The sequence below is a fragment of the Passer domesticus genome, chromosome 7, assembly GCF_036417665.1.
Source record: "Passer domesticus isolate bPasDom1 chromosome 7, bPasDom1.hap1, whole genome shotgun sequence".
NCBI lineage: Eukaryota > Metazoa > Chordata > Aves > Passeriformes > Passeridae > Passer > Passer domesticus.
Genome location: NC_087480.1, coordinates 9,404,834 through 9,426,137, shown reverse-complemented (window position 1 = coordinate 9,426,137; position 21,304 = coordinate 9,404,834). Strand labels below are relative to the sequence as shown.

Genomic DNA, 21,304 nt, shown 5'->3' with positions numbered 1-21,304 from the left:
ACACCACAAAAGATGGGGGAAGTTCACTAATTTTGTGACAGGTCTGTTACTGGTTTCATGTAGTTGTCTATTTGCTTCTTCCTCTGTGCTGAATCTTTTGAACCAATGCAAGGGCCCATAAGAGTTGGGCAGCACTGCTGGTCCCCATTGAAGAGTATTTGCTTAGTCTTAAGAGAGATCCTTGAAATTTGAAAACCCTGTCCCAAACTCCTGCTAAAGTTAACTTTGATTTTACTGCATAAGTATCATGCAACAGTACATCATTGTGCCTTGACAATATTTTAAAGTCCTATTAGGTATCCACTGACATTCAACTGCACTTTTGTAATTACTTCTCATATATCTCAGACCATCATGGCCACACCGCCATTAAAATGGTCTATAAAAGCAAGGAGAGTGAAATACAGGTCTGTAAAACAGCACAAAGGCCTCAGTTTTGGAATAAACCAGATTTTGAGATGTGTATATGTCAAATAATGACAGCTGTCAAATTCTTTGAAGATACTTTCTGATGGCTGAAATATGTAAAATTATTAAACAAATTTCAAACATTCCTATAATATACATCACTTATTTCATGTTCACCATGTATTCCAATTACCTTATTTTCTAGACTGACAAATAAGAGCTAAAGATTAAATGAATACTCTGCAAAATCAAATTCAGTTCTAATTGGTTTCTATCAAGCATGACACCTCTCAAACAAAGGTAAAAGTGACCTAATGACAAAAATAAAGACATCTTGTAATGTTTCCCCATTCAAATAAACCTCAGCTCTTTCAAGAATTAATTGTGTTACAAGAAAAGTTAGCTTTTAATTTTCCAGTGCCAAGGTGCCAGCTATTTTTCTTATCTGGGTTATATTCACACATTTGACTCTTACATGATGCTCTTATCATGTCAAGAATGCATTTACTGGGAAAGGATAATTGAGAATTCATTACTTTAATGTTTCTCAAGTTGTTAAATGACAAATTGTAATAGTTATGACTTACTTTGTGACTACTGGTGACCTTTTATCTTTATACTTAACTTTCAGCCAATTTCAGTGGAAGCCAGCTGGAATTCTGAGTGTAAAACCACCAAGGACTGTCCATTTATTTAAAGAGACACCTATATCTATGTTGTGTGTGTTTCAGTGGCAGTGAAGGATTCTTGAAGCATAAATATTTGCCTATCATTTATTTTTAATTCCCCAGATTTTTTCCCCCCTAGAAAATCCCCAAGCTCAGAATAAGCTTTATATATTCATGTCCAGTTTATGCTTGCTTTCCATCAATAAATTTAGTAGTTATTCCCACAAAAAGGAAGCAGCCATGAAACACAAGTGAATCAATAAGTAGCCATAAGAAGCAAAATTTGAATTCATTATGGCTAAAGAGCACATCAAAAGTCCTGCTCATCCAGTTATAGACTACGTGCACAACCCAAACAAAATTACATTGCTCTCTTATTAATAGCCAACTACTAGGCTGCAAACAGCTCACAAATGATCTGAAAACCAAAAAACATTGGAAAAGCAATTTGGCAAACAGTTACAAATAATACATATATTAAGAGAAGTCCAGACAAACTCCACTGACAAAGGAAAAAATGTAGCCTAAGTTCATCAGATAAATTCTTAGAGCCAAGAAAATAATCTATCACAATTAGTTCCACTAGAGCACCTCTCAGTGATTAGAAATAAATAAGTTTCTCATAAACATACACTCAGCAGATATCTAAATATGTTACTGATTAAAATGTACATTTTACATTTTGTGCCATTGGAGATTTGTTCTACTTAGTCATATGGTGAATGATTAGGAATATACACAGGGCACTGAAATGGAACAAGGTGAGTAATTGCACAGTGGAGCAGAAGGACCTGGCTGCTGGGAGGGCTGGGGCTGTGCAGGGAGCTCAGCTCAGGCCCTCTGCTCACACCTCTTTCTGCCACACAGTTCTGTACCTGGCAGGACGCACCTGCAGTGACTAAAGATCCACTGTGCTGATTACAATAAAGGAATAAAACATCAGCCCAGCACAGAACCATGGCTTTTACTAAGGGGAAGTGGCTACTGATCTGTTAATTGCAGCCCACATCACTCAGGGTTCCTTCCACTGCGTTGTAAACAAGGGAAGCACGCAATGGCTTCTCTTGAGCTGGAAGAAATGAAATTGAGCTAACAAGATAGATTTCTCATTAGGATTTTTTTTTTTTTTTTTGCAAGCCAAGTGCAAATTTCTACTCGAACACTAAGCAGATTTTTCTTTTATATCACATTAAACTTGAGTTATCTGTGCACATGCAGTGTCAGATTTTGCATTCTTTCAGAAATCGCTCAATATGATGAAGATCTGAGCCTGTGTGTTAAAATAAGTCAGTGTCTTCACTCTGCATTTGTCCTTAGTGATGTCTTCACTGTCCCACTAAATTTACTTCAAAAGAACATTGGGAAGGAGGCAGCATGGGAGCAACACAGGAGCAGACCAGAGGGGAAATTTAGAGAAGAGAATTAAAAAAAGAGAATGATAGGAGCTAAACTGAACTTTTGGAAAATCATGATCAGCTCAGTGGAATTTTATCTTTGCCTCCTCATGAAATAAAGGGCTTCAAAATGTAATATGCAAACCATAGTAGGCTCTTTCCCTAGGAAAAGAAAAAGACTGGTTTTATTTTTTTTTATTCAAAAGCAGAACTGTTAAATTTGATGCAAAATAAAATGCATCACTTTGTTTCTGTTTTCCTTAGCTCTTCCACAGTGCTTATTACTTCTCTAAAAATAAAATAAAAAATAATGTCCAGCCTCCCAAACCACTCAGAGAAATGGAAAGAAGGGAAGGAGGGAGCTGCATTTTTCTTTCAGTAAATGTAATATTCTCTTTCCTTTGCAACAAGTCCAGTGCTGGGCCTTTCAAACAATTCTAGAGAAGATGTTTTTCCCTGCCCTTCTCCCTCCTTCATTGCTCTTGATACCATTGAGCCAGTAAGGGATGATGGCTGAACATCCCCCCTCCTGCTGTCCTCAGATGCCACCTACGAGTTAGCAGTGTGTGCTCTTGGCCAAAGACACGGCCATTGCCACAAGCTCCAGGCAGGCACTTGCCACATCCTCATCTAAAAAGTACTGAATTAATAAGACATTTGAGTGAAAGGTTACCCACTTGAAACAGGCAATTTTTTCTCTCCAGTTTGGAGGAGGAGTCAGGATTTTAACCTCGCAACTCCACCTGTTCCAGAGGGGCAAGGAGAGAGCCCCATGGACCCCCAACACCTGAGGAGGGGGACACTCCCTGTGTGTGCTGGAGCCAAGCCCCTTGAGACTGACTGCAATTAATGCTGCCCTTAAAATGTCACCAGTCTGCTGCTGAGACATCTCATCACACATACATGGAAGGGACCTCTTATGCTCCGGCTTTTCCCCCCACATTACATTTAAAGACAATAAAGGCTGGTTTTATAAAAGCATTTTTTTAAAAAACATTATGAAGGATCACTGAATGATGACCTTACTGGAAATGGAAAGTAAACTTTTGGCCATAAAACAGTGAAGTTCAGAAGCAATTAGTGCTTACTCTTCCCATCAGCATTTTGTGCATTGCTGCTGCTGCAGTGAATAGGTACAGGAAGAGCTTTGGGAACCCCATATGGCAGGCCATCTCCTCCAGGCCTTCAGGCTGATCTTTGCAGCTGCTCAGGCTTATGTTGGACAAGGCTGTCATTTCACACAACCAAGACAGACATTTTTTTACCCCCAAAGGTGACCTGCAAGTAAAAACAGAAAAAATGGCTTTGTGCCCATATTTTCCTGTTCATCCTAACTGAGAAGAATATGTGGGATCTGCACTCTATTATCTATTGCTGTCAGTTTGTTTGCAGGCTGAGAAGGAAGATTTTCTCTACCTGCAGCAGAACGGGAGTCTGCAGACATACCTAGAGAAATTAGAGAAATGTAGGAAGTACAAGTATTTGCTTGTACAAGCACAAGATTCAGGGATTTACTATTTCATGAAATGCAAATGATTGTGAATTAAGACATTGAGAACAATTGTCTATTGAACAAAAGTAGATAGAGGCAAAACCATCATGGCCCAGAAGCAGCACTCCTTTTATTTTTTATAATATCCTGCCTTGCCAAGATTTGTAAACATAGCACAAACAACAAATAAAATAATTACATTTAAAAAAATCATAATGCTATAGTCAAACTTGGTTTTTTTTAGAAGGAAGAAGCAGCACTTCCTGTTATAACACAGACAATTATGAAAGATTGGGAAACAAGGATAAGAGTAAATGGAAGATAGATTTTCTAAACTATTATTCAGAAGTTCATAGTACCTGATTAAGGGCCATTTCACTGAAAAAAAGCCTGCAGTTTTCTGGAAGAATTATTTGCTGTTCTCTTTGTTACCCGGAAAAACAAAGCATTGTGCAATCCTACCTTCCAGCTAACAGCAATTCCATGAACTCTAGAACTCGGCAGACTCAGTTGACTTGTGCCTGTCCCACTTTTCCCTGCATTCTGAATAATTCCCACTTCCAGCCTCCTCTCTCTCTCTCTCTCTCTCTCTTTCTCCTCCTCACTTTTATCCTAGGTTTGGCCTTATGGCAGAGGTTAAAGAACAGCAAAGCCAGCTGGGATAAAGAAATAGAAAAACTACAGCTGGGATATTCAAATGCATCTATATGTGCGCCTGCTGGGTTTATGAAATTCTGTGGAAAAAAAAATATTGATCCGAGCTCTGATGTAACATAAGGCACTAATTTATTAATGCCAGAGGATGCAATTTTATTAAGCCTAATTATTTCACACCCAAGCATTTTCATGGAGGATGGCACAGAAAATGTCATGTAGCACTGGTTGAGTTCTATTAATATTGACAATACATTACTTTTTAAGGAGACACTGTTAATAGCAATAATGCATTTGCTGCAATTCTGAATGCTACAATTGATTCTCTAGCTGGTTATCTGCCTTGGGAGAATCCAAGCTAGCTCTTTGGTACTGTAATGAATGTTGGTACTGCAATGAATGTTGGTACTGCAAATATTGCTTCTCCCACAGCAGCATGGAACAGGCAACATTGCATTTCAGAGGCTTAGTGTTCCTTGCTGAATAGGGGAATAAAGGATGCCATATACCATCAGCCTAAACGCTCATTGCAAGCCGAATTCAGAATGTGTTTGAGAATGGAAATACTAACCATTCCTGAGAGGAACTAAGGGCTGGACCAACAAAGCTAGAGGTATCATTGGTGGTGGAAGAAATGCAACTCAGATACTGAGAGCAGAAAAAATGAGGCAGAAATTTGGTCTGCAATAATGCAAATGCAGAGAATAGCGATCTGGACAGAGCTGTAGTGTAGCCCTTCTCCTGCTGGGCTCCTCCTGAAAAAAATATTAGAAGTGCAAGTGCCTAAGGAGATGAAGACCATTAATTCCCTCAGAAAGAACAGGTTGGGCTTCCCTGATATCCATCTTAGAGCAGCAACCCTGCAGTTGTCACCTGGCCTTCCTGAGCACAGGACAACTTTGTGCCAGCTCTCCAACTGGGGACAAAAGGCCACCTTCTTCCCCTACTTCCCCAGGCATCCTGGGTGGGATTCAGTACATGGATACAAGGCTGGTCCTGGATCCCAACCACTGCTCTGCACAACTCCTGCTTGGCAATCTTTGTGGTGAAGAAATCTGAAGGGACAGCAACTCCATTTCTCCTGCTACGGGAAACATAAACATAATGTGCATTCTGAAACTGAGAGAGGGTAGACGTGGCTGTTTTGGAAGTATTTTCAAATGGTTGTCTGAATGGGTTCCTTGCACTCAGGATAGCATTCTGTTCTCAGTTTGGACTAAAGAGATTTCACAGCCTGAAAATGATAGGACAAAGTGTCATTTGTTTTCTCTACAGACATAACTGCTTCCTACTCAGCCTTTGCCTCAGAGATATAATCATGGAAAGACAGAGAACTTCAGCCTCTCTACTGCTGCAGATTGACAATGTTGAAACAGAGTCTTGGTCCTTTCAAATGACATCCATTTAATGAGAGCAAGGTCTTTTCTTCCTCTCACAAGAATTCAATATATTTTGTTGTGTAAGAGAGTAGAAATATAGAAAATGTGCAGTACTTAATTCAGGGATAGTGGACATGACAGAAGAAATAGTAAGATAAATGTGTGGCTCCTATCTACCTTCTACTAAAACAAGAATAAGGGAACAAGCAAGTGAAATTGAAGTGCAATAAAGTTTAAAGTTAATAAATACTTTTTTCCACATAACTTATAATTAACCTGTCAAGTCAGAACTGCAATAGGTCACTGAGACCAAGCACTTAGTGTTCACAAAAAGATTAAACAAACGTGGCCCAGTTCTTTTCTCCATCTAAGGTGAATTTACACACTAAGGGTGACACTGTGCAGCTCCCTGATTTAGAGACGTCAGCTCCAAAGCAAGTTAGAAATATGCCTGAGCAGGGCTAAGTTAAATCAGTAGTGCACTGTCTCTGATTAATGCCACAAACTGCTGAAGGCCAGGGAGAAATTTCTACAGCAAACATTTCAGTGAGTACTGGAAGGCTTTGTGAAGTGTCCTTCCAGCACTGAGATGCTTCAAAGATCTGGATTCTCTGTCTCGGCTGCTGGGTAATGTCCCAAATGTCACTTCAGCTCCCCATCTTCTGTTTTTCCCATCTCTAAGTAAAGGTGCCCTGAGATTTATGTGATAGGTGTTGCTGTGTCTCCCAAGACAGGACGTAGTGCTGACACTTTCAGAAATGATATATGGTGAAAACTGCTCATTTCCCTGAATATGGCAATCTCTGTGGACCTGTGAAAAACAAGTGTAAGCCATAACTTCTATGAGTCATATGGTTTGCACTTTTGTGCGCTTTTTCAATTTCCTTTTTATCCATCCAAACGTCCAAAAACTAGTTTTCATGTAATGCCTCCAAATTAAAGTACATTACTAGTCAGGGGTTCAGGATTCAGTTTCAGACTATGAGCTAACAGATATAACTACAAAGTCCTCACAGAATTAAACACAGCATTAAGAAAACCCACACACTATTGAGTTGAGAGGCCAAAAATCTCATTCCACTTTAATATCAATCAAATAATTAATTGTAGCAATGCACCAAGTCTTTTTAATGACATGTAGAAATAACTTATGCCCTTGAAATGTGTCTGAAGCAGAACTTAAATAGATCAATTATTTCAGTGATTCATCTCTGAGATTTTTTTTTGGTAAGGCTAAACACATTTCTGTGCTATGATAGCAAATGATTAAAGAAGGTCTTCAGAGCTAGTCTAAATTAGGCAAATTAGAAAAAAAAAAATATGGAATTACTTTTTATGATCTATCTTAGATTTATCTGTTCTTTGTTAAATAGTTCCTGAAACTAGACTGTGTCAATGAAGAAAACTACGCACTGGTAAATTTAACATGATCTTTTACTATCTGTGTTTCCACAAGAAATTTAGCATCCTTTTAAGAGGAAATGCAATTCTTCAAAGGTAAGAAAAAAGTGTCTCATACACCTGTACTGGCATGAGCTTCTGAAGCAAAGTGACAGATGGGCTAGGACTAGTTCTTACTGGTTTACAAGGTCAAAGATGAGTCCCTCTCCCATTCACCTTTTATTTTCTCTATATTTTTCAATCTAATTTTTGTTGTCACAGTAACCAGTTCTACAAGTAATGCATAAACCCCAAATGAACTGAAATAATGTTCAAGTTTTGTCATATTTTGTACTATATGAATCTATTTTATTTGTCTTTCAAGGTCCATGAGTTTAATGGTCACTGGTCTTTTTAAATTTTCCCCCATAAAATCAGCTGTGCTACATTACAGTTTTCACAGCCAGCAGCCCTCACAGCAAATAATGTTTTGTGTGAGTACACCAGGATGTAGGACAGGAGAGAGCACATAGTGGGGAAAAGCTTCTACGGTAGCATGGTGGCCTGTGATGTACAAGGACTGTTCTCAATAAGAGAGAATGTGGTGAGCGCACTGCCCTCATTTCAGTGTTCCCACAGACAATTTTATCTGTTGCAGAACCCTTCAACATACCTAAATCGAAGAGTTGGATATATGAAATAATATACTCAGATGTAGAATACAGAGTGTGAAATTCTGCATTCATCTTGCCTCAGTTTCAGCAGGTTATTAAAAGGCTACCTCCTTACCTGCCTCAATGACCATGCCAACTTCCTGAAGCTTTCCCATCTCTGGAGCATATTTAGAAGAACTGTGACAAGGTTTGACTCCTTGCCAGTGCTAAGACAGGCAATGATGGGAGAGGACAAATACTCCATGCTCAAAAGCTTCACATCCCAATGTAATAAATTGGACACTACCTGCTGATGATTCAGCACAAAACCTGCTACTACACTAAATCTTGCAGACTCGTGACACACAAATAACACTGACCCTAATCTAAAACCATGAAATTATTTCAACTGATTTATTGGGCCAGTCTACTGACCACACACAGTGTTTAGCAGAAGGAACAGCTTTTGGCATCTATTATAGTAAACTAGCAAAATTAAGTATTGTTTTCCCAGTTTAATTACTAAGATTGTGTTTGCTATTTTAGACAAGCACATAGATCTGCTACTTTTATCACACAAAGAAGTGAACTGAGTTGAACAGCAAAAACGTGATTAAGCAATATAAAACAAGATGTCTCCAATATTAAAAGTAACCAAAGTTACAGAGGCATTGTTTTTTAAATACAGTACAACACATCTGAGACCTGATGGCAGAAGGCAACACATACTAGAGAGATACAAGGCTTGCAAACCCACACATTATATTCAATACATTTCCCCTTGGTCTAAAAGGAAGAGAAACTTTACTTCCATCAGATGCTCTTCAACTTTATGACAAATACAACTAATGCCCTGAAGATAAAGGAGAGCATTAGAGCACAGCAGAGAAATATGCTCAGCCTGGAAGGCTTAGCACAGAAAAAAAGACAAAAGAGCTGTAAAATTTCACTCCATATAGAATATCCCAAAACCAGGTATGAGACAAAAATAGGTCACAATTAAGAATGTGAAGTGAAAGAATACAAAGAAATTATACACAGGTATGAAAAATTAGCATATTACAGCTCCAGAATGTTGCACAGCCACTATTAACCCTTCTAATACCTTTGTGCTGTTATTCCAACTAGAACAAAATTGAGCATACTGTGTCTACTGGACTTCCTGCATGGTTTAACATCTGAAATCTTCATTATTGTTTCTCAAGTGCCTTTATATTTGTGTTTTATGAAACATCAATATATTCCTGTTATTCCAGACACAAGAACAGGGGAAAAGAGCTGTTACTGAAGATAACAAAGGGCACTGGAGTTACAGCCACAGTAAGGTCTGAGATGTCTTCCACCATTCATGTTCATCATGCTCTAGGGCAACAGTGACCATTTAAAGCTCATTAGAGCATATATAAACAGAGGGAGCTCCAGTATTCCCTAAGGTGGGCCACAGATCTTATAGCAAGTCTGCTGAAAGGGGGGATTTTCAACTGCTCTGAAAAAGTGTTTGTGTAGAACGACAGGTTTTCTAGGTAGAGATTTTATCCCCCCTAAGCTGAAAGACAGAGAAGGGGAAGGGACTTTACTGCTCTCCACAACTCCCTGAAAGGAGGCAGTAGAGAGGTGGGTGGTCTCTTCTCCCAAGAAAGGGGTGGGCAAGAGGAAATGGCCTCAAGCTGTGGCAGAGGAAGTTTGGATTGGACATAAAGGAAAAATTCCTTCACTGAAAGGTTGATCAAGCATTGGAAATGGTTGTCCAAGGAAGTAGTGGACTCATAATTTCTACAGGGAACTAAAAGATGTGGAGGTATGGTGCTTAAGGACATGATTTAGTGGTTTAGAATTTGTCAGAGCAGGGTTAACTGCTGAACTTGATAAAGGTATTTTCCAATCTGAAAAATTCTATGATTCATGTTGAGTATCCCCTTCACGTTAGAGTATGTTTCGATATATTGACACCTTTAATAACAACAGAACACTTTCATTTCTACCTACATGGCAAACATCATATCATAATACCTGTCACTGGATTTTCTGTTTGCTTCATGTCACATCTCCATTAGATAACAAACTTGCCTTCAAAGAAGATACATCTTTCAGTGACTTGTGAATTTACTGTTTTCACACTATATTCTGTAAATAACATTAATGCCCACGCTGGATGTCAGAATGCTGCTTCACAAACAGGAATCTTATTAGTTTGGAAGTGAGTTTAGGAGATAATAATTTGCCCTGTCTGGGCTAAATAATCACACCTGGAAAATATGATTTGACTTAAACATAAGTCACTCTCCTAGCAGGGCTGTCATTTGACATGGCCAGGCTGGCTGCTCTGTTTCTACAATCTTTCTAGGTGATAGAAACGGAGCTAGAGCAGAAGGGTGCTAGGATATTATCTGGCCCCATAGAAAATCTGGCTGTAGTTTTTAGGTTTTGAATATATAATCACCCATTTGAAGTGTTTCACAACTGAGATTTAAAAGAACAAATTGATTTTTTCTGCTGTATTCCATTCTGCACTGAACTTTATGTTTTCCTTTTAAGTGATTAGTTACTGCCACACATAGCAGGTAGGCTGAAATCCTTTTTCATTCCTGCTTAGTGTCTCTGTACAAGGCTTACTTCCAAAATGATTGAAGACAAGAGTTCAGAAACAACAGACACTGGCGGCCTGCCAGTCACATGCACCCACACAGATGCAAAGTTAAAAATATATCAATTCCTGCCTCATACAAGTGGGTGCACAGGATAGAGAGGGCTGAGGGAACAGATTGAGAGGGAGAAGTGTCTATTCACAAAGGGCAGTACACATGTATCTGTCAAGCAAAAGGCCATGAGGAAAGAACGGCAGCTTCTGGTACTTCTGTGCTGTGGGTAGGATGCCTTAATCAAAATCTTTATTTTCTGGGGTTATTTATGCTTAGAAATTTGTACCTGGACTGGGAATGTCATCCATCCTTCTTTCCTGGTATTAAGGTCACAGAAAACTGCCAAAGAATAGTAGGGGCACAGGACTAAGGGTATGACATAAACAATGCTAGTAGGAATATTTGTTTTCATCTAATCTTCTTGACAAAGGGATCAATGTGACAGACTTGTTTTCTGTGATTGCTTGTATCTCTGCCGCCTAAATGAGTGCATTTTTGATTCTTCTTTCACTGGAACTGAGCTGTACCTTAAAGGTAGCACATTTGTCCTGTAGAATTCAAGTTGGATTCAAGTCCTGGACAGCCGAAAACCAGAAAATAATTTTTACTGATACCCCAAGGACTGTGCCTTAATTTTAGAGTGTTTGGGATTTTCTTATTTATTTGGTTTCAGTTTGATGATTAACTTCTCCTTCAGATTCCTTAATTTGAGAAAATCAGTTCTTTCTAGTAGCAAACAGTTCTGAGCAGACATTCATTTCCAATCTGAAAGGTGCTACCTCTCGAGAGCAGGTGGTTCAGACTCAGTCACTATCATACAGCCAGAAAACATCTCCCCTGTTGTTCTCTTAAACCTCTTTTTGAGGGTCTTGTTCTAAATCTCCTTTTAAGTAACTTTTATTCCAAAGAAACAAAGGGAACTGCTATTTTCAACAACTTGAAGCAGTGCAGTGTCAAGATTTTTCTCTATCCTAATGGAAGTACTTTTAATTGTGTACTGAATCCATTATCAAAGATAGGCCTTGGAAATCAGTTGCACAGCTGTATCAAATGGGTGGTGCTTTCCTGAATTCACACTCCCAAGTTGGGGTAAATCTGCTGCAAAATGTTCTTAGGATGTTCTGCTAAACCAGGAGCTTCTCACCAGACCCCAGGTCAGCCAAGTTGACGGTGCACAGGCTGAGCATTCCCAGAGCAGCAACTGTACAAACAGCCACAGAAAGGATGGGTTTAATTTCATGTTGTCTTAGGACCTGGTTTTGTACTAAGGTCAAGCCACAGGAAAAGTGTGAGGCTTTGAGGCACACAAGGATCAGACAGGGCCAAGGTTGGCTGGAGGGTACATTTCTAATGTTAATAAACTAGATTCTGATTTCTAGTGTGAAGGAGGCAAATTACAAACTGATGAAGCTTCTCCACAAATGTGATTTCTATTAACATTAAAGCAACCGTGGGCATATACAGAAGGGAAAATAGGTCTCTGGAGTTTGGTATTTTAACCATCAGTCATACAGTGTAATCAGTAGAAGAAAATAAACGGTATAGCAATAGCAACTCTAAAGGCAGATAGAGGACAGGAGAAGTAAAATATTAAATAAGAACAGTCACTATGGAAACTGTTGGATTTTACTATATTAATACCTGGATGATTCAGAGGAGTGGCAATAAGATATGGAGCCTCCTGCCTTTGGAGGAGGTATCAGTTCAAATTTTGCCCAAGCTGGGAGCAATTGAAAGATCATCCCAATAACTGGTTATGTGAAATGAGACTTCACAGTTTCAGTTCATTTTTAAGAATTAGCATCTGTCCAAGAAATATCTCCACCATGCAACTATGCTTGTTAGAAGGCCTAAAAAACCTACTTGGGCAGGCAGCGTTTTTTCAGTTTTACATCTTCAAGGCTGGGAATTGAGGAGGTTTGTTTTGCTGCTGCTGCTGCTAAGATGATGCCTGAGACACTCAGATTTCAATCTCTGAGCCTCACACTTGTGCATCATGAGCAGTAAACCAAAAATGAAAGAAAAGCCTACACTGTGTTTGCAAAATGGAGAGAGGATGAAGCTAATGAACCGCAGAAGAGAAACATGATCTGAAGCTAACTCTAACATATTCCTAAACTTGGGAATTTATCTAGTTAGCTTGTTCAAGTTACAGTTCCCACCTCTCCTGTCCTGGCTCACATCCAGCATAGCTGGGGTAAGAAATGCATCCAAGTGTCCATAAAAGGCAGAGACATTGTGGGAGGAGTGATGGAGCATTTTTATTCACTGTTCAGATAATTTTGTTAAAGAGCTAAACTGCATGAGATTTATTTAGTTTTTAAGGCTGGAGACATACAATAAAGGACTACTTGAAAAATTGTCTAGAAAAATGTCCCTCTATTTTCAGTGACAAGTGAATTTCACACAACTGAAATTCTTTCTAAAGGTGTTTAAGGTGTCCTTCTTCTTTGTACAGAGATTGAGAGGAAATGTAACACTCCCTCCATTTCTTTCCTTCAATCCTACACACTAGACACAATGCAAGTCTGGACAGCTGCCTTGGTAGTCTCACTACCAACTGCTACTGGATCCTGGAGAACATAAAGCAGATGGAGCACACTACCAACAACGTGTTTTGCCAGCTCATCAATCAGCTGAAAACATCCATGATACAGCCGGGTTTTTTAGGAAAAAGATGCACAGAACAGCATTAAAACATGTTATTTGACTGAGCACATAATGGTAGAGGTGAGAAAACCAGAGGTTACCTCACCAGATTTCTGTTCTGCACAAGTGACAGTCACAGAAAGAGACCCCACGTGCTCTTAGAAAAAGTCACTGCTGAAAATAAGCAGGTGAACTCACCATCCTCCCCATCTAACTTACCAGGTGTTCTTAATGATGATGTGAATACTTTCAGTGGCAATACCACTAATTTCTGTACTATACCCAAAAGTACTGTTATGAAGACTGAGACCAATTCTAACAAAATGACTAAAAGTTAGAGAGTCTGGGTGGAACAGTGCGATAACTCCAACTTGATCAATAACTTCTTGACAACTGTATTGCACACAGAAGCTTCATGGGGAGACCAAACTGCACTGAGACAGAAACTGTGATTGCAGGACAGCCCATATATCTGAATTCTACACAGGCTACAAAAGCAAGATCCATAAAATGATCTGAGCCTCTCAGACCCTTCACAACTAGAAAAACATGGCATTAGGAAAAAATTACTACATTTTCACTCACTTATGGATCTGTGAAAGATATTGCAATAGCAGAAGTCAAGAATTTGTTTAAAAGAGAAAAGGTGGCAGAAAAACCACACAGTTGTGGGAAATAGTGAACCACAGGGAGAATCCATTAACCAGCAGTCTGCATTAGATTCAAAAGCAAAAGAGAGTTCAGCACCAAATTCACTTATGATTACAATTCTGTACAAATAATTTGGGTTCTTCCCTAAATAAATAAATATTTCAATAGATGGAATATAGTCACATTGTGTTTAATGATACTGCTGGATCAGGTACACAAAAGCTCTACCCACTGTTGCAACTGTTCCAAATTTTCCAAGACACGCAGCAGTACTTGCAAACAATGGGAAGGCAGCTCCACACACTTATGCTTTCATTAAATAGCAATCATGTTATTTAGCTGGTTTGCTCACTATGTATCATACATATCCATTATTTCAAAGAGAATTTAGTCTACACAAAACCTCAAATAGGACTTGAAGGAAAATGGGGGTATGGGTGCAAGATTCCCAATCTCATTATATTTCAACTGGAAAGACAAAATTCTCTTTTTAGTTAAATACATTTTTGTCAAAAAACTTGTGCAAAAATATGAAACCCAAACTGTATTTCAGCTTTTTAAAATTCATGCAGTGAACTGAAATCAGAACAATTTTGGTATTTTTAAATATTGCTTGCAATTAAAAAAAAAAAAAAATCACTCAGTAGCAAAGCAAATAGTGTAGAAATTTAGCATTTTCAAACTGTTAGCCCAGAACTGTAACAAATATTTTTGTGCTTTGTGCACTGGCCTCCATTTTCTTTTAGACTCAGAACAAGTTTTACAAATGTGTTGTGATCCAGAAAATGTATCATTTTTTTGTAAAACCCTGACATGATTCAAATGCCAAGTTTCTTTCTTGAGATTCTTTTAATCTGCTCTCCAGGTTCTTATTTATGCTCTCCCTTAGATATATGTGCCTCTTAGCAAAAAGCAAAATTTCCTATCATGTCCTGCCTGCGTTACAAAGTATTAAATTCATTTCTTATCACAAATTATGTGTTAACTTAGGCATTTAAAATGTTTATGAAAAAGTGCTGTGAATTCCTTCTTTTTGTGCATCAAACTCCAAACCCACTGCATTTCTGTGGGTGTACAGGCAATTTAAATTTCAGCAATTTTGTGTTAGTCAGTATTACTTTGTATATCAAAGTAGTGAGGAACTCAGCTAAAATGATGATGGGCGAACTTCAAAGGCTTTGGAGTTTGAGTGTGATTTGGCTGTTGACTCCTCTGCTGTTAGACACTGCTTCAGAAGTAATGTTCTCCATGGCACAACAGGTTTTTTCTAAGACTGATAACTGCTGAAACATCAGATATGATGGTGACCCCGCCCTTGTACACCCACCTGTAGAAGGGCTGCAGAAGCCACAGGTGTTTCCCTGCTGAATTCCAAAAGCCCAGCCAGGGTCACTAACATCCAGCCACTGCAGAACACATAGAAAAATGTTCTTCTGATTCCAGATTTTGCTACACACTTCTGTAAATCAGGCTGGAGTGATTGAGGGTTTTCTTTTCCCTCTCCTCATCTGATTCACTTGGCTATAGTACTGAAACACATGAAAATATGCGGTTTTTAATCTGCAGAGTGACTCCCACGTTACCTGATTAAGAATGCTATAGCACAGCAGGAGATTATCATCATTCCTATCTTTCAATGAGGAATAAATGTTATAATCAGGAAATTAATACCACTGTAAAATCTTAAAAGCATGGAAACAGAACTCAGTTTTTTGGTGGTGTGTGCATGAAAACAAGATGACAATGAGAGCTACCTACAGCTCACCACTAATGAAAATGTAATAAACTACAGGATAATTAAGTTAAGTGCCACGTTAAAATGAGAAGGCTATAGCATAAAGTTAATGAATTTTGTGATGTCTCCGGGAAGCATAGCTGTTTTTCAGGTGTTTTATCAGACACCTGAAAAATGTGCTGTGCTTGTTCCATCATTTAGAGCTAGTCCTATTCACCTTTGGTGAGCTATTGGACCATCAGGTCCAAGTCCCCAAGTATGATTTCTGGAAGGGGCAGACATCCTCCACACTGTAGTAACACATAATTTTCTGCAAAGAAAGAAGATCTGTAGTCATCACATAATATGTTCCAAGAAAGCATTATTAGTTAGACATACTGGCTCATGTAATTCAGACCTGGTTTTCTTCAAAAGACAGAAACAAAAATAAATGAGTTGGCTGACAGAGAAGCTGAGCATGAGAGCAAGTTTGCCCACTAGAAATACCATTAAGGTTACTTTTAACTGAATGGAGATACACTGAACTAGCCCATGTAAATCTCCAGCTGAAAAAATCAGCAATGCATGTAAGAGAATTAAAAGCTTTTCATTCCTCTTTCTTTCAGGAAATGGTACAATCCTGTTGTTAAGGAACTTCAATGGACAGGAAAATGCCAACCTTGTTCAAGTTTAGAGAAGGAAGATCATACTGAAAGTTTTCAGTGAATTCCCAGATTCCCTGGCTGTGCATAAGATTCAGGACACAAGGGCTCCTCACAGCCCACTTAGCCTGGCATGCCACAGCTTTCTGAAGAATTCTGATTTATTTTACAAATTATCAAGGAGAATTATCTGAGCCAAAAACCAGAACAGAGAGAATGTGAAACAGCTCTGCTCTCTTAAAGTGCCTTAGTTAAAGCTTTTAAAATGCTTAACAGTTGTCTGCACAAATGCCCATATTTAGGAAAATGTGGTGGAATGAACTACTGGGATAGAGTTATGATCCTGAGGAAGTTGTAAAGAGAGATAAGCAGAAGAAGCAAGACTCACTTTTGGTGATTGACAGAGACTTTTAACAGCTTGAATCTTGATACGAGCACCTCAGCTAAATGCTTGTCACTCATGATGCTTCAAAGGAATGACCTGTCACAACCAGACTAATGCCCAGAATTGGAGAGAAAGAAAGATAAAACTTACTCTTAGAGAAGTGCTCTTCATTGTCATCCAGTTGGTATATTATCAGCTAAAACTGGAAATATGTGGGAGGTCTGAATGCTGTCTTAGCTGAAGTAGAAACCCGAGGCACCAAGGCAGTAATCCATAATCCATAGCAGGGTTCCCTCAGGGTGAAACACTCTGGGCATATTTCTCAAGCTGCTCTTCTGTGAGTTCTTTTAGTTTTATTGTGGAAAGCATTTCAAGGAGAAAACTTACTGTTCTGCACTTCGTATGTGGATTCCTATGACTGGACCTTACACAAAATGTCAAGGGAAGTCACTGCAAGGCAGGAACCCCTTTGCTTCTTTGCCTTGTCTTCTGTCCACACCAGAGAAGACTGTAATACACCAGGAGTTCATTCCCTGTCACTTACATCAATTCTTAAGTGGACAAACTTTTATGCTTGACATCAGAGACAGGTTAAGTGACTGCTTTGTTTATTCTTAGAAATTAGAGGTATTTTGATACTACAACCCATGATTCCATTTAGCAAGCCAAAGACAGGTCTTCTGGCAGCTTCCTACTGCAGTTTTGTAACCTTCTACAGTTGCTTTCTTCATATTGCTGTTTGACTTGGTGCCATAATAATTTTCCCTTTTTCAAATTCACTATTAATTTTAATTAAGCTCAGCTACACTAATTAGTTGAGCTAATCTATCTTTACTTTTAAACTCGCACACACACACATATACACCAGTCTTCCTGCTGATGTAGTGGTGCATTGGAAAGTGTTTTACAGAGTGGAAGAAAGACCCACATATGTAATGAAATAAGAGGGCTTATAGCTGCAGCTAGTTGGGGATTTTTAAAATTAACTTTTACTATCCAAAAAAGCAAATTACTTGGGATTTAAAGCTTTCAGAGACCTACATCCTGTTTAATAAAATTTTAATCTGAAGTTTTCTCAGGTGAAAACTAGAGAATAGTCACTAGCTAATACAAATCAAACCTAGAGGTCAAATCTCATCTACAACAGAGGGGGTACTGAGCATGCTGTATTTGGTTATAAGAACAGCCCTGAGTCCACAAACACCAGCCTCACAACTCCCTCACTATGAAGCTCCTTGATTTATCTCATTTTCATTAGATAATCTGTATTTTATTCAGCACTGGGGCAAAAATTTCAAACCTGTGATTTTTTTTCATGTAGCTGAATGTCTTGTTCTGAGTTATCCATCCATTTTCTTCTATAGTTATACTTTTATAGACTAAACGAGTAGATAAAATACATTATTATTATGACTACTTTTATTTTCTGAGATCTCTTGCTCAGAGATTTCAAATGGTGCTTCAATGTCTGAATAGGCCATAAAGTTTAGCAAGGAAGTTCTAACCTTGTCTGCATCCTGCATATAAACACAAATATTCTTGTTTAACTAACAATGTGATCAATGCCAATTAACCACGACACAAACTGCTGAATCAGAGAATATTGTCTGTGGATTGCATCAGTCCATTGTTTACTCTTCTACTTTGCTACTTTAGCTTTTCCCCCAAGCCACAACAATTCTTTTATCCTTGTGCAGTCCCTGTTAGACTTTCCTGTTTACAATATAGTGTGAAGAAACAAGGTATGGCCAAGGTGGGCCATATTCACAGTGTGCTATCATCCAATATCCTAACAGTTGCTTGCACCAGATGCTTCAGAAGATGATAAAAGACCCTACAGGAAGCAGATGTGAAACAATCTGCTCTGCCTAACTCACATGCAGAACTATATCCATAAGTTCATCTATATTCTCAGAGCTTGAAAAAAGGGCATAATTCCAGTATCAGCATTTATTCATGTAGGCTCACCAGCCATATCCTGTGAGGTTTTTTTCTTTTTAACCTTTTCTCCCAGCTGTTTCCAATATCCATTCCAGGAAATCACTTTACCTACAAAAAAATTTTCAGATATTCAGAATATGCAAGTATTGAAAAAAGTTTAAGAAGCTTTGACCTGTTCTTTTTTAACTTTTCACAAAGATAAGAGATTTCCCCAAATGAAAATTAATATGTTATTTGGAAAAGCAAAGGAGAGGAAAATTGGTATGATTGTTTTCACTATTATAGGGAATAACGTCTGTAAACTTGAGCTAACAGGTCATCTTCAGGTCTTAGTCTTCTGAGTGAATCAGGGAAGCTGCATGAATTAAACATTTTCATAAATGTTACTGTTTACAGTGATTTCATGTTTCCCCTTCTATGGCCTCCCCTTACTGTGGACATAATTCCCTAGGAATTGGTACAGTTGGAATACATCATTGACTATTCTCTTTGGTAAGGGAGGAAATACCTGGATGGCATCTGAATACTCTCAGGACTTCAGGACTCACATATTCATGTATTCGATTTTATGAACATTTCCAGAGGATAAGACAAAATAAAATTTACTTATTATTTATAGCCTCTTCTGGGTCTTCTATGTTTTCAAGTTCATCACAGGCTACCTCTTTTTCCCTAACATTATTTGGAACAGACCCAAAACTACTTGAACATGAGTTTCGGCACAGACGTTTTTGGTTGGGAGACAATTTAGATGTGTTTGGATGATATAGAAAATGCCCCTATATTTGTGTATCTTTGAATTATAATACAGATGTTGGTACAATAGTGTCCCCAAGCTTTAAAATTATTGCCCATTTACACAGATTCACAAACACAGAAAAATAAAAATACAGCAGTCAGCTTTTTCTAACCCCCAAATCCATCTCTCTGTTGCAGATTTACATTTATTTGTAGAGACTCTCAGAACTGGCCAAGAAGGGAGGAGTGAGCAGAGGGTGCATTATGAACACTGAGAAAAATGTCAGCATTTCAACCTTAGACCGTATTCTGTTGTCATGACAACATGATGTAAAGTGTTTTCTTAAAGAGAAAGATTGCAATGTAAATGAAAAAGAAAAACTCAGTTTATTGAGCGAATTCAGATGAAGTTTTTATGAGATTGTGACATGTATTACAACACATCATCTATTATTGTGAAGAGATTTTTTAAAAAAATCCCATGCAGAACAAACGCTCACTTCACAGAAATGGTGTTGTATAAAACCCCTATTTATTATTACAAATGAAGTTTACAAACTAGACTTTAAAAAAATTCAGAATAATTTCGTGTATTTTCTACCAGCTATTCAGAAAACATGTGACGGTTCGCTCACTCATTTTCTATGTAAGCTGCTGATTTAAAGCAGCTTGATGTTTTATGCAACAACAAAGATCTATTAAGTGCTGTAGAAATGCTTAATGTGCCACTGGCCTCCAACCCAGTAATTGCAGTGGTCAAAAGGTAGAAAAGGGGAATATCATTATCCCATTACAAAGCAGGAGCAGAGGCACAGGGCATGTGAAGCCAGAGGCCCAAAAATCAGATGAAAAGCTTCCAACCGTGTTGGGAATTACATGAAGATTGCTGCAGCCTGGCTATGCAGTTTACAATGTCATTCTCATCTGTTCACACATAGAGAGAAATTGGTGACTATTTTCCTTCAAACAGTTACTGAGGTTTACAGTTATTAAAGCTTTCATCACTTACTTAAAATGTTAAATTTTTTGTCATTGCTAGTGAGTGTGACTCATGTGTGCCCCAGGGCAGGCACCAGAACAGAACAGCAGCGCAGAAACACCGGGGCGGCGCTGGCGGCCCTTGCTCACTGGCCATTAAAATGAGCAGATTACATCTCCCACAGCAGCACAAGAGAATGGATATTTATGCCAATCTAAATGACCTTGTATCACTTAGATGGAGCTGGAGAATTTCTCCCTGCACCCCTCCCCTCCAAAAAACTCCAACAAAAAATCTTAGCAAATGTCCCAAACTGGCTTTCTTTTCTCCTTGCCAGTGCAATCTGCTGGGAAAAAAAAATTGAAAAAGAAAGAAAAAATTAATAATCAATGAATTAGAAAACTTGAACTTGACATTTTTCTTGACAGCAATCAAACAGGATGGTTCTTCAAGAATAAATAGAGAAATATGCCCCTAGCCTGCCTCCTGCTTCTGCAAACAAAGGTCTCGGCAGCCAAAAGTTCATCTTACCTAGAGCTGACCTCTAGAAGTGCGTGCCCTGGAATTCGATATTACAGTGATTTATGGTAGTTTCTCGGAGTCAGAGGGTCCCAGAAGGGTGGGAAACATATGAGTCTGGATGAGAAGATGCTATCTGCCCCTTGCAGAGTACAATGAGAGTGAAGAAGGTTTTGGCCTGCAGATGTTGTGCTGGTCTTGTGCTAGAATTACACCCTTTACAGTGAGATTTTGTTAAAAGGAAACATGTTGCAGGGGGAGTTTGACTCTCCTGCAGTGTGACAAGGGCCAAGGGATGGAACACACTGAACACTGCAATGTAGGCAATGTCTTTAGACAGATTGAAGGGGTTCAGCATCTTACAGGGCCAAGTCTCAATGCTTCAAATAAGCTGCAGAA

At 38.6% G+C, this 21,304-nt stretch overlaps 1 long non-coding RNA gene across 2 annotated transcripts in view; it reads right to left on the bottom strand.

The window, feature by feature from the left end:
• Positions 1-3,373: 3,373 nt before the first annotated feature.
• Positions 3,374-21,304, bottom strand: part of LOC135304430 (uncharacterized) — a 102,545-nt gene continuing 84,614 nt past the window's right edge. Inside the window, exons 5-6 of one of the 2 annotated variants that reach the window (XR_010365821.1) lie at positions 18,697-18,777; positions 16,767-16,838 (exon numbers count right to left, since the gene is read on the bottom strand). This is a non-coding gene — a long non-coding RNA (uncharacterized LOC135304430). Of the gene's footprint in view, positions 3,749-16,766; positions 16,839-18,696; positions 18,778-21,304 lie in introns of those variants that run through there. The other variant, XR_010365822.1, reaches the window with a different exon arrangement.